Source organism: Cetorhinus maximus, unplaced genomic scaffold (genome assembly GCF_964194155.1).
Source record: "Cetorhinus maximus unplaced genomic scaffold, sCetMax3.hap1.1 HAP1_SCAFFOLD_392, whole genome shotgun sequence".
NCBI lineage: Eukaryota > Metazoa > Chordata > Chondrichthyes > Lamniformes > Cetorhinidae > Cetorhinus > Cetorhinus maximus.
Genome location: NW_027596338.1, coordinates 253,970 through 267,310, shown reverse-complemented (window position 1 = coordinate 267,310; position 13,341 = coordinate 253,970). Strand labels below are relative to the sequence as shown.

At 45.6% G+C, this 13,341-nt stretch overlaps 1 non-coding gene across 1 annotated transcript; it reads left to right on the top strand.

The window, feature by feature from the left end:
* The first annotated feature begins 4,080 nt into the window (after positions 1 to 4,080).
* On the top strand, positions 4,081 to 4,152 carry trnad-guc (transfer RNA aspartic acid (anticodon GUC)). Its single transcript has one exon. It is a non-coding gene; the product is annotated as a tRNA-Asp (tRNA).
* Positions 4,153 to 13,341: the final 9,189 nt, after the last annotated feature.

Genomic DNA, 13,341 nt, shown 5'->3' with positions numbered 1-13,341 from the left:
TCAATAAACTGTCGGTCTTAACTTTTCTGTTCTAATATCTTTTTTTTCAGACGGGACTCATGGAGATTCTGTCACTCAGCCACTCTCATCAGATGTTAAGACAGAAAGAGAAAAGGTGACTTTAAACTGCAACGATGATACCACAAGGGGCAATCATAAGATATACTGGTACTGGCAACACCCAGGCACACAACCCCGGTTTGTACTCTTCAAGGGTACTAAAAGCTATGAAGGTAAAGCAGAATTTTCGAAAATTCGTTTCTCTGTAGAGCTCCAGATCTCCACTAAATTCACCAGGCTAACCATCTCGGCTCTGCAGCTGACTGACGCTGTCGTCTATTACTGCGCCCTCTGGGGTCCACAGAGATGTAAATCAGTCTCACCCCTATACAAAAGCTGCCTTTGCACTGTTAGTGGGAGCTCCTGTCTGCTGGGGTTTGTGTAGAATCGGGAGTATGTGAAGCGACAATGCGAAGCGGCGCTGTCAGCCGCTCAGACACATACAGCGAGAGGAAACTAAATTAACCTCGGATCGAACTGTCACCCAACTGTTCCCAGGAGCGGCAGGGAAAATCAAACAAGCTGCATAATCCGATCGGGCAGACGGACATGGAACAGAATGATACCTGAAGTCCAATCCTCACTGGTTGTTCATTATCACCAGTAAATCAAGGTTAATGGAGAATGAGGGACATATCCACAAACAGAATACAAACGAGGGCGATCTATGCTTGGCTCAATCATCACAGGGCTGGCCTGCACTAGCCATATAAATACTGTGGCTACAAGAGCAGGTCAGAAGCTAGGAATCCTGCGATGAGTAACCCACTCCCCTACTCCCCAAACCTATCCACCATCTACAAGGTACAAATCAGGAGTTTGATGGAATACTCACCACTTGCCTGGATGAGTACATCTTCCAAAACACTCAAGAAGCTTGAAACCATCCAGGACAAAGCAGCCTGCTTAATTGGCACCACATCAACAAACATTCACTCCCCCCACCACTGACGCACAGTAGCAGCAGTGTGTGCCATGCACAAGATGCACTGCAGGAATTCACCAATGTTCCTTCGACAGAACCTTCCGAATATATGGCCTCTACCATCTAGAAGGACAAGGGAAGCAGACACCAGCAAACAACTGACAGCAAAAGGTAAGAAAAGATATAGTTGCATTTCTGAAATTCTGCTTTGGTTTATATTGTGATTGGCAATAAATCACTGTAAATCCAGAACTGATTGTCACCTGCATTCAAAGAGGAAAATATGGATAAAAGAGAGAAGACTGTGTTCAAAGGAAGGCATTCCGAGATCTAACAAGCGTGAAAAACCTTCAGCATCTCACAACTCAGTTTTGTGCTGCTTTCTGATATACCAGGCAGGTCTCCTTGGAACTCACTGTGGAGCATGAATTCTTTCACCTCCCCATTGGTGTGAGGGAGCCCTCGAGTGGGTACAGGCTGGAATTCTCTGTGTGAAGTTTGCTACAGGCTCCTGGAAGACATGTTCACAATTTATTTGTTATTCATTCATGGGATATGTATTTCGCTGGCTAGGCCAGCATTTTCGGCCTCTGCATAATTGCCCCGTGAGAAGTTTTTGGTGAGCTATCTTCTTGAACAGCTGCAGTCCATGTGGTGCAGGTTCCACCACAGTGCTGTTCGGTAGGGAGTTCTAGGATTTTGGCCCAGCGACAGAGAAGGAACTGCATGCAGTGAATACGACATGTGTTACAATTGCATTGAAGCATCTCAGGCTGCAACCGTTATGTAGATAACTTAAATACAATTGCGCTGCCTGACTGTCTGTAAAGGCCATGTTGATATGCTTTTATTATTCATTGACTGCATTGAAGCACCTCAAGATCTATGTGAAAAACTGGAACATGAATTCACTTTTTCTAATGGCCATTTTGAAATACTTTGTAATGTTTTTTTCAAATATATTATGAATAAAGAATATTTTACCTAAAATAAACTGGATCACAGGGGGCAGACTCACTAATGGGAATGGCATAATTACTGATAGCTTTAGTGACTTAGTTCATTTATTACTATCACCTTAGTAAGATGCGTGGAAGACAGTAATTGATACAACAGATAAAAGCTTAGAAATGGTGGAAAATACTATCTGGAATGTGCAGGGACAAGAATTGAACGCTGCTCCCAATGGGAGCGGGTACTGTCACTGATGCTGTATCTATTCTTTTAGCTGGGAGGCCTCCTCGAAATCTGACCTGTTCACTGCTCTCTGTCTTGTGCTGCATGCGACTGCCGAATTGCCACCAAAGCCGTAGCGAGTAAGCGGCTTTGAAGAGTAACTCTGGCCCGCTGAATGAAAGGAGAAATTGCCGGGGTGAAATTTTGATTTCCCCAACTAGGTGGCAGATGAAGCCGAGAAATCGCCCTGCTCCTTGCCTAGAGCCGGCCTCACCCGCTGACCAGCCTTGGAATTGCCTGTCATACAATCTGTGCTTCAAAATTCCATTTCGCTCCTGGAATCCACTCGGACTCAGCGGTCGGCATTGACCAGTCTGCAGGGAAACTGCAGTCGCTGTCCCACTCTCCAGTCACTGGGAAAAGAAGTAGAGAGTTCAGTCACTTTCACTGATCTGACATGCATTATGTCAATGCTTCCACAATCCTTTCTGAGGGGTGGGGGGCGGGGACAAAGACAGAGTAATTAATGCTGTGGAGCCCGCACAATCTCTACCACACCTCTGCTACAACAGCAACCCTCAAACCCCTCCGCCCCCACCTTCCCTTCTGATTCAAATGTGGCTCTTTCTTATTTTGTGGCTCTATTTGAATGGAGAGGAATGGCAACGTGGAAGCATCTGATGTGTTCCTGCTCCATCTCAGAAGATGGATCTCGCTCCTTCAGAAACCTGGGTTTCAAGGCAAACGCCATAGCCTCTGCCCCAATGAACAACTTAATGCCTCCTCAGAGACAGGAGGCCCTCTTCGATCAGGGCTGAGGCACAGCAGACTCCGGCTTCGTGAGGATCCTCGAACAAGGATCTGTCTCAACACATCACAATTCTGTGCAAGGTCGCAGAAAGCATGACTGCATTGGGTCCTGAAATGAGACGAAATGCAATCAGAGTGCCTGTCAGTGTCAATTGGATTTCAGCATGGCAGTGTGACCTGAATCTGCGGTTATATGTCAGAGACACTTGCGTTCAGGCCCGGCAGAAAATGGCATCATCGATTGCAATCGGGATTATCCTAACTGATTGAAACTCAATGCAATGTAAACACCAGCGGTGCCGAGGCTAAACACTGCTACAGAAACCGTGGCCCGAAATCCATCATATCTGCGAGAAGTTATGACATTCTCAGTATTGAAAGCATCGCTGCATCAGACGTTGGAATGTTTGGTGTGCAGTGACACATGGTGGGGCCGAGACCGAGCGCGCCCACACAATACCCGTTGCGGGCTCCCATCAGCCAGTCCCTACACAGGTACTGTTATGGGGGTTCATTTCCACAGGCTTCGCCCATCCTATAACGAAAGGATAACCAGATTCCCCTGAATGTTTTGGCCCCCTTGGTAGGCAGAGTATCTTCGAGCCCGCCCATCCTCCAGGGGAAGGGGTACATAGACCATGGTGAGTGTGTTAATTGCTTTGCGAGGCACAAGTCCAGAAGCGCCACGCATTCTGCAAGGAAATGGCTCCTTGGGCTGTCCTGTTGGTGTTAACTGTTTATTGAGGTACAGTCCCTCGGGAGATCACTCATTCTGTAAGGAATGTTTTCCACTGGATTTGAACACCCAGTGTCAGGTTGGACGCTTTCGAAAGTGACTCTCATCAAGAAATGTGCTTCCCCTCACTTCCCACCACCCGGACCAGAAGAAGCTGCTGGTCTTCAGGGAAACTGATAGGTTCAGACGTGAACCGCGGGGGAAATGAGCAGCGAACCAACAAACCACCCTCTTGTATCCGGTGAACAATATCAATTTCCAGCCAATGAGGAGCGGGGAAAGTGAACACGTGCCCGAGACATTGGCTATCCATCACTGACTTTAATTAGCCAACATTTTAATCTGTTCACTTCTTCTGTGACGAGGTATCAGTTCCTCGGTAGTATAGTGGTCAGTATCCCCGCCTGTCACGCGGGAGACCGGGGTTCAATTCCCCGCCGGGGAGGAAGCAATATTTTAACAATTACACCAAAAATAATCATCTGTTGTGAGCGATGTCCCGTTTTTGTATTGACAATCTCAAAGCAAACATGTGTTGCGTTGCACAGTTAAAGTTGTTATCCGTCATTCTGGCGATGCGAACAGGTAAGTACAGGACAGGTACCCAATAACCCAGAGTGAGTTTTTCATTATTAACCTCGTTGATCCAGTGTTTCATACCCTGAATATTTTTCCAGGTCGATGTCTTTCGGACCGTGTGCTTCAATCTCCCGCTTCGAAAACAGTCCAGAGTGGGGATTGGGTGCAGATAGATTGCAGATACGAGGTGTCCGGATTTTACACGATGCATTGGTACAGACAGGAATCCGGTCAGGGACTGGAGTGGATTATAAAGCGAGCATCGAATGGCAAAGAGAGAAGCGGGCGATTTGAACTGAGTCTTTCCAAGTCGGAGAAACGCGGCCAATTGCTCATTGTAGACACGGGGAACGCTGATGCCGCGGTTTATTACTGTGCGGCTGAGCCCCACACTGAGACAAAACGCAGTTCAAAAACTGTACAAAAACCTCGTTCCTGGTTACAGTTCCGGAAGATCGGCAGCAATCCCTCTGACAACAGAATGCCAGCCAGGCGGCTCTGAGCTTGAAAAGCTAACAGGAGAGACAGGCAGGCCTGCCGCGGGTTGTCTAGTGAATCCCATTAGCGAGGGTCTTTCATCAGAGATGCTGACTGTCACAACAGAGAGTGTCGGACTGAGGGGGCAGTTAGTCAGTGCAGTCTTTGCTATGTGCGGAGCTTCATTGTCTGATTGTGTCCGAGGGAACCGAGGGAGATCCCGAGTGTTTATTTTATGCCGTTGTGTGATGATTCATAAAGAGCATTAGAACCCTTAGAACCATAGAAAAGTTACAGCACAGAAGGACGCCATTCGGATCATCTTGTCCATGCCAGCCCGAGGACACCCATTCTAATCCCACCTTCCTGCACCCGGCCCATTGCCCTGCAGCTTAGAGCACTTTAGGTGCAGATCCAGGTTCTTTTTAAAAGGGTTTAATGTTCCTGCCTCGACTACCGACTTGGGCAGCGAATTCCAGACACCCACTACCCTCTGCGTAAAAAAGGTCTTTCCCATGACCCCCCTGCACCTTCTGCCACATCTTGAATCAATGTCCCCTGGTTCTAGAATTCTCCATCAAGGGAAACAATTTTATCCTGTCCACTCTATCTGTTCCTCTCATAATTTTGTACACCTCAATCAAGTCACCTCTCAGCCTCCTTTGATCTGAGGAAAATAACCCCAACCTATCCAATCTCTCCTCGTAGCTACTCTTTTCTAACCATGGCAACATTCTTCTGAACCTCCACTGCACTCTCTCCAGAGCTATTACGTCCTTCCTGTAATGTGGTGACCAAAACTGTACACAATACTCCACTTGTGGCCTCACCAGTGTTTTATAGAATTTCAACAATATAACCTTACTTTTATATTCTATACCTCTGCCAATGAAGGAAAGCATTCCATATGCCTTCTTTACAACCTTGTCTACTTGAACTGCTGCCTTCAAGGACCTGTGTACTTGTACGACAAGGTCTCTCACTTCATTAGTATAATTATACAGTAAAATCTGTGCTTAAACTGAAGTGCCCACAATGTGGGCAAATTTACTCTCGTCCCAAATTGTAACCAAATCGTTATCTAAAAGAATGCGCCTGTGGTTGTCCTGCGAGTGACATTCCCCACTCCTCTCTTGAGTCAAGCAGCAGAAAGGGAACCAAATTCGACGCACAAACAGAAAATGCTGGAAATACAACGAGAAACAGAGTGAAGGTCCCAGTCTGTGACCTTTCACCAGAAATCTGCAACTCCTCAAACTGAGCTCAGATGAAATGTCACGGACATGAAACCTCATTTGCGATTCGCTCTCCACCGACGCTTCCTGACGGCAGCGTATGGCCATAATTATCTGTTATTGTACCTCAAAATTCTTTGGATGGGTGCATAAAAGCTGTTAGTTAAACTGGCTGCTGGTTACAGAGACATATCAAGAGAGAGTGAATTGCCATTCTCATTTCTAAGTAGCCGTGGGTCAAGTGTCACCTGCAGGATAGACCATTTATGAACCAGGCGGTTTTTCGTAACAATTGACAACGGCTTCCTCCCGCAGATAATTCAAGCGAGTTATTGCATACAAATTGCATTATTGGCCAAGGTGGTATTCGAATCCTGGACATTATATTGTGTCGTTAAATCACTGGTGCAGTTACAACACCACTATTCCAGCGCCTCAGTCTTCGCTAATAAGGTATCAGAAATGTGAAGGCGTGTTTGTGACTCTGGCAGCGTCTAGCAGAGAGCAGATTACTAAAGGTGTGTGTGTGTGTGTGTGCGTGTTTGCGTGTGCCTGTGTGTCTGTGTGTGTGTGTGCTCATGACAGTGCCCAGCAGAGGGTAGATTGCTAAAGGTGTGTGTGTGTGTTTGTGTCTATGTATGTGTGTGTGTGAGAGAGAGAGAGAGGAACTCTGAGGAAGCATAGAGAGAGGGGGCCCCGGAAAATTGAGTTAAAACATATTATAACAGCATGTAATATATTCCACCATTTCAAAACAATAAGCAGTAATTAATTTTCCCCATTCTTCTTGGCATGGAAAATAACCTTTTCACTTCGAAATATGTTCCTCTTTGCCACTTTCTTGCAAAGACAATTGACCACCCCATATCCTTCGCAGCCTCATTATCGCTTACTCTCCAACATAACTCTGCATCATCGGAAAGCCTGGAACATTTTTTGTGTTCCATTAACATCTCGATCACGTCCAGTTGGACAGCATCGGCTCAGGAAGGGTATCTTCCCTAATCCTGCTCTGTAAACCCGGATCTATTCCCTGTGCAAGGATAGTGAGTGCAGCCCAGGTCAGGGCAATTGTAGTTACTCTCCGCTCTCTCAAAACCTGCCGATCTCGCCACACAACAGGGGACACAGGAAGTGAGGTGTAAACATCCTGAGACACGACAACGGGTTATTGAGGGCGGGGATTAGAAAGGGTGTCTTCAAATATCGAGCAGCTCTTTGACAGGGCGGACAGCGACAATGTGGCTATTCAGCATCTGGGTTGTGTGGGCAGCAATTCTGACAGGTGATCCTGAAGGGAATACATTTCATCTGTTATCTCATTTCCCAGGCATGGCTTCAATCAGATTTCAAACAACTGTCGGTCTTAATTTTTCTGTTTTAATATGTTTTTTTCCAGACGTGACTCATGGAGATTCTGTCACCCAGCCACTCTCATCGGATGTTAAGACAGAAGGAGGAGAGGTGACTTTAAACTGTAACTATGATACTGCAAGGAGCGGCTATACTTTGTACTGGTACCGAAAACACCCAGACACACAGCCTCAGTTTGTACTGTTCAAGGATACTAATAGCAATGAAGACAAAGCAGAATTTGCGAAAAGTCGGTTCTCTGTAGAGCTCCAAATATCCACCAAATTAACCAGTCTAACCATCTCGGGTCTGCAGCTGACTGACGCTGCCGTCTATTACTGCGCTTTCAGGCTCACAGTGATGTAAATCAGTCACACCCCTGTACAAAAACTGCCTTTGCACTGTTAGTTGGAGCTCCTGTCTGTTGGGGTTTGTGTAGAATCGCGGGTACATGAAGCTACAATGCGAAGCGGCGCTGTCAGCCGCTCAGACACACACAGCCAGAGGAAACCACAATAACCTCGGATCAAACTGTCACCCAACTGTTCCCAGGAGCGGCCGGGGAAATCAAACAAACTGCAGAATCCGATCGGCCAGATAGACATCGAAAGGAACCATATCCGAAGACAACCTGTCCAATCACCACTGCTTTTTCAGTATCACCAGCTTTGTTGAGTGACGGGTTTGATCCCGAGATCACAGCAGACAAAACTGGCAGGTCTATTTATCGCACAGTTATGTTAATGCTATTGCCTTTGTCCAAATTAACAGATGGGCAGCTTTTAAAATGTTTGGACTTACCATCATTCCGCCTTTTTATGCTCAATATAAACACGGATGGTTGATGTGCCGGCAGAGGTGATTAAAGATAGCAGATTGGAGTTACTATAGCTGAAAATTACCGGGAAAGAGACCCACATTGGGAATTCCAATTAGTTCTCACAGCGGTAAAGAGGAACAGCACAAGTGATTCAACCTCCAGAGTGAGAGTAACCAGACCCTTATTGACGGGGCAAAAGAACAAAGCAGTCAAGGGAAACACACGTGGTGCACCAGCACAAGTATATTACCAGACATTTTCAAATTCCATTTCAAGTATAAATCAACTTCGCAAATTCATCAGTAGCGCCTTAGATCATCTAATCTCCATCGATGCTCTTTGCATGCTTGAAGGTCTCGTCTTTTCCCCTGACCCCTCACTTTATCTACAATCGTATACACTCCCTCATTCTAGTCCTTAATGTGACGATGCAAACCCTTTATTTCTGACCCGAATATGAGCCAAGTGCCGTTACAACAGAGCTCCCTTAAGGAGAAAGTGCAGACTAGCGATTGAACACAGAAGCAATTTCTCACACCCTGTCCACCGACACCTGATCATTCCTCAGAACAGGCAGCAGAGAGCAGCTGAAATGAATGTTTCTTCTTTGGATCAGGCCCTGGACGATAAATAAAAAAATATTTATCTGCTTATTGTCTCTGAATTGAGAACTCATGCCTCAAATACATCGGACAACAATCATCACTCGGATGCCTTCATCATATCGAAGGCATTCAGTCCAATATCAGGCAATGGGCAGAGCAGCTGAACTCCTGGTCTGGAAGATAGAGAAAACAGTGTAAGATCTAAACAGCAGACACACGCTGATATCTGATATCACAGAATAACAGAAATGTTACGGTGTATAAGGAGGGCATTAGGCCCATCGTGTCTACAACCGATCTCTGAGCATTTGAACTTAGTGACAATCTGCTGCCTTTTCCCCATGATCCTGCACATTGTTTCCATTTAAAAATTCACCCAATGCCGTCTTCATCGCCTCAATCGAACCTGCCTCTACCACACTTCCTGGCAGTGAACCCTAAACATTCACTGCTCGCTGCGTGAAAAAGTTTTTTTGGCACGTCGCATCAGCTCTGTCTTTGCTGGAGATCAAAGTTAAAAGGGAAAAGATAAACTGATATCGTCCTGCATTTGTTTTATTTTCCTGCATCACATTCTTGGCTAATTTGTGTAAAAGCTGAGAGGGCAGAGTTTCATGCCCAGCTTTCGCTCCCTTCCTGTTATCTAGAACCTGTCCTATCCCTCGCCCTAGGTGTGAGGGTATGAACCAGCTCCATAGGCAATGCTCCCAGGAGCTGTACGCAGATGTATGATGAATTACGGAAAAGAGACAATGCGTTTCTCCTTCAATTCTGTCCCGCACCATATTCAGAAATCTTACAGCTATGGGAGTTTGAATGTACAATTCCAGCACGAGAACTGATAAGATCGGATTTTAACAACGGGCTGCCTTCATTCCTTAAGGCAATCTTTGTTTCAAATGGCTACAAATACCTGGGGGCCAGGTTTGTCCCTTTAGAAAGTCAGAGCCTCAAAGTTATTGTTTTCCGCTCACTTCCCGCCACAAGGAGTAAAAGAAATTCCTGGCGTATCGGCAATTGACATGATCCGATGGGGACCGATGGAGAAAGGAGCCGTGGGGGTCAAAAACAAAATACTTTCGTCACGAGAACAAACCCTATTTCCTACCAACCCAAGAGCAGCAAAACCACGTGACTCAAACATTACCTCTGGCTGTCACATTAACCGACTATTGACGTCGTTCAGACGCTCCGTGCTCAGCTGATGTGAGCTGTGCTTCCTTTTCTTACTGACATTTCAATTGCAAGGATGCATTACGCGGTGCAAATGAATCTACTTCCAGTAATTCTAGTGCTGCTAACATGTAAGTATAAGCGCTTATTCTGTCACTTGTAGAGAGTGTCTATTTAGACTCATGTTGCTCCAATGTCTAATTGCCTGAATGCTTTTACAGGTCGGTGTCGCTTGGAACATGCATCCCACTGCGAGAACAGTCCAGAGCCGGGGTTAGGTGCAGATAAACTGCAGCTATGACAGGTCCAGCTTTGACGGAATGTACTGTCACAAACAGAAATCCGCTAATGGGGCTGGGGTGGATAATAAAGCAAATATCGGCTGGCAAAGAGAGAAAGGGCCGATTCGAATTGGAAACTTTCCACTGCAGACAAACGGGCCAATTGGTTATTGAGAAGACGGAGAAACGCGGATACTGCTGTGCATTACCGTGCGATAGAGCCCCACACTGAGGGGAAAGGCGGCAGACACGGTACAAAAACCGCCCTCCTATTTACAGCCCCGGAACAGCAGCAGCGACCTCTCCAATAACAAAGGGCAGGCAAGACGGGTCAGAACGAAAGCAGCAAACGGAGGCTGTTGTAGGGGCTGCCGCTTGCTTTATAAAACCCTTCAGATAGCGGCTATGATCAGAGATTGTGACAGTCACATCACAATGTATCCGATAGGAGAAACAGTCACTCACTGAGTGCAGCCTTCGTTGTGAGAACATCTTCAGCATTGCTTAATTGTAGGATTATAATCAACTGCGTCGATTCTGACATTTTACTGAATATGTGTGTATTTGATGTTGCTGTGTGACGGCTGATCGGGAATTTTAACCTAATTCTCCCATAAAATTCACGTTTCCTCTGACATCTAAATACTGTGTAACTGATTTCCTCTTGAACTTAATTCTTACAAGATATTGAGCTCGTGAGTCCAGAACGAATTTCAGTGAAAGTTTCCAGAGGCTGGAGTAAGATTTTCCCCTTGTGAATCGTAACATAATGATAATTTACTTCCAACCCGCGTCAATCGCCTCGCTCTGATAGTGACAGTGAGTGAAATGAACTGTAAATCTTCAGCTACATTTGAAATTTTTTTTAACCTAATTGAGATAAGATATTAGCGGCATCATCTCACCGTTGGTAATTTCACGGGCTGGTATCCAACCTCCTCTCCCTCTTATCTGCTGAAATCTGTAATGCCTGCCTGAAACAATCAGGAGGCGCCATTCGACTCTGCTGAGGAAAATCACATGGGGAAAGAAACCATTGTTAGTAACACGGGAGAAACTGTTCATCCGATTACAACCACGTTTCTTCAAGATGTTAGGGCTGGGCACTTAGAAAATTCATGGCAATCAGGCACAGTCCTCATGGTTTTGTGAAAGGGAAATCATGTTTGACCAATTTATTGGAGCTTGATGGGCGAGTGCTCTCCTTCTCCTTCTCACTCGTATGAATATGCCTTCATTCATGATGCCATATTTACGAATTTATGTTCGAAACGTGCCTTTAACATGCTATTAGGGCATTCAATTTTAATTGCTTTAGAACCTTCAGTGTAGTTAGATAATTATTCACTGTTGTCGGGCGCATTTTCACTACGAATTTCAGCCAAAATAGACTGAGCTCAAAAGCACTTTTTTTTTAATCCAACAAACACCAGCTGAATTCTAAACAGGTTTCATAATCTTTGGCTTTCCACAAACCAGGGATAAATTTGCTTGATTCCCGAGGGAGGAGTGAGAAGTATGTGACGATGGCGTCCTCTGGTGGATATGATGAGAAATTGCACACCGTGCGGATCCTGGTGAAGACAGACAGCCAGTGTATCTATGGGGGCTTTTCGGTTTCCCATTTATAGGGAGACGCGTTGCGACGATGCTGATGATGAATCTCGATCCTTATATCAACAGTCACAGGGCATAAAATTAATCCGATGAAATGGCGATTGGAAATTCGGAGATTCTGCTCGCCGATTTGAGCCTTAATGAACTGCGCAACCTACAGCGACAACCTCAGCATTTATAAAAGTACCTTAAGTGTTCCTTCAATTTAACTGATGCCGGATAACATGATCGGTATCTACAGGCTCCACAGGGTCAAGATATGCATTTTGTTTTTACTCCAACGTTTCCAATGATTCATTTCTCTGTGTGGATTCAATTTAAATGCCTTTCCGTCCAGAGTTGGGTGAAAAGCCAAGTGGCCGAGATAGCAGATGCCATCCGATCAACTGACCGTTCCAATGTTCCACAATCCATCCAATCTACGCCGAGCCCGGTTGTTCTCCTGTTCATGAGGGCCATGCAGGGAGCGGGGGACCGAGCGAAATCCTTCTGTTCACAGCAGGGAATGGGAACAGCTGTGACGCCAATGTTGACCTTTGAAACGGGGCAGTCTTTGAGGTGGGAGAAGCGAAGCATTTAATATTATTCCATTGTCAATGCCGGAGATCCCCATTAAAGCATTTCTACTCATAGACAACGTAAGACGCGGAGGGTGTCGCAAATAATTACTCCGAGATAACCATGTTCTGTGAGGTCAGGTCAAAAAATGTATTTTAAAGCCGGCCACCGGATGGCAGTGAGAGATCACAGTTTCTCACATTCGCGACCCGCGCATCCACCAACACAGACTGAAAAGTGCTCAATATCAATTATGGCGAAATTGCTTTGAACTCAGCTCTACCCCATTACTTTCCCAAATTTGCATAATGTCACATGTGAGCTCTGTGTAAATAAGCTGTGCAGGGTTTTTCTTAGACCCAAAGCTGACTTCAGCCCTTGTTTTCAACACAACCCATTGATGCAGTTGAATAATATAATAATTATTCAATTACTGTCGCTATCCTGCTTGTCCCGACAGGCAGTCAATGCGAAAGTAACGTGACATTTGCAAACATGCAGACTTATACAGTATTCAAATGAGGCATTATTACTGAATTCTGTTCCTTACAGATTGAGCATTCGTATGCTCACTCTTTCCGCCGTATCCCCGTTGCTTCTCTTCTTCGGGCCAGCTTCGCTTCCCATTTATTATTTTGAAAATTTTCGCACACCTGCCTTCTTTGGTTCTGTATTGAGGAGCAGCGTAATATGGCGCTGATCTGTAATCTTGCTTCCCACAGAGCATTCCCTGCGCCGCTCACTCTGACTGCATCATAAGGATCTGTTTGGCATCTCTTCTCATCAATATATCACCTCCCAGTAATAACCACTCACCCCCTTCCCAGCTTAAATGCATTTCACCCTGCCCAAATTTAATTACAGGTAAAACGATGACGATGCTCCTTCAAGTTATGAGATGATAGACACGGTAATAATGATGAACGATCCCGATAC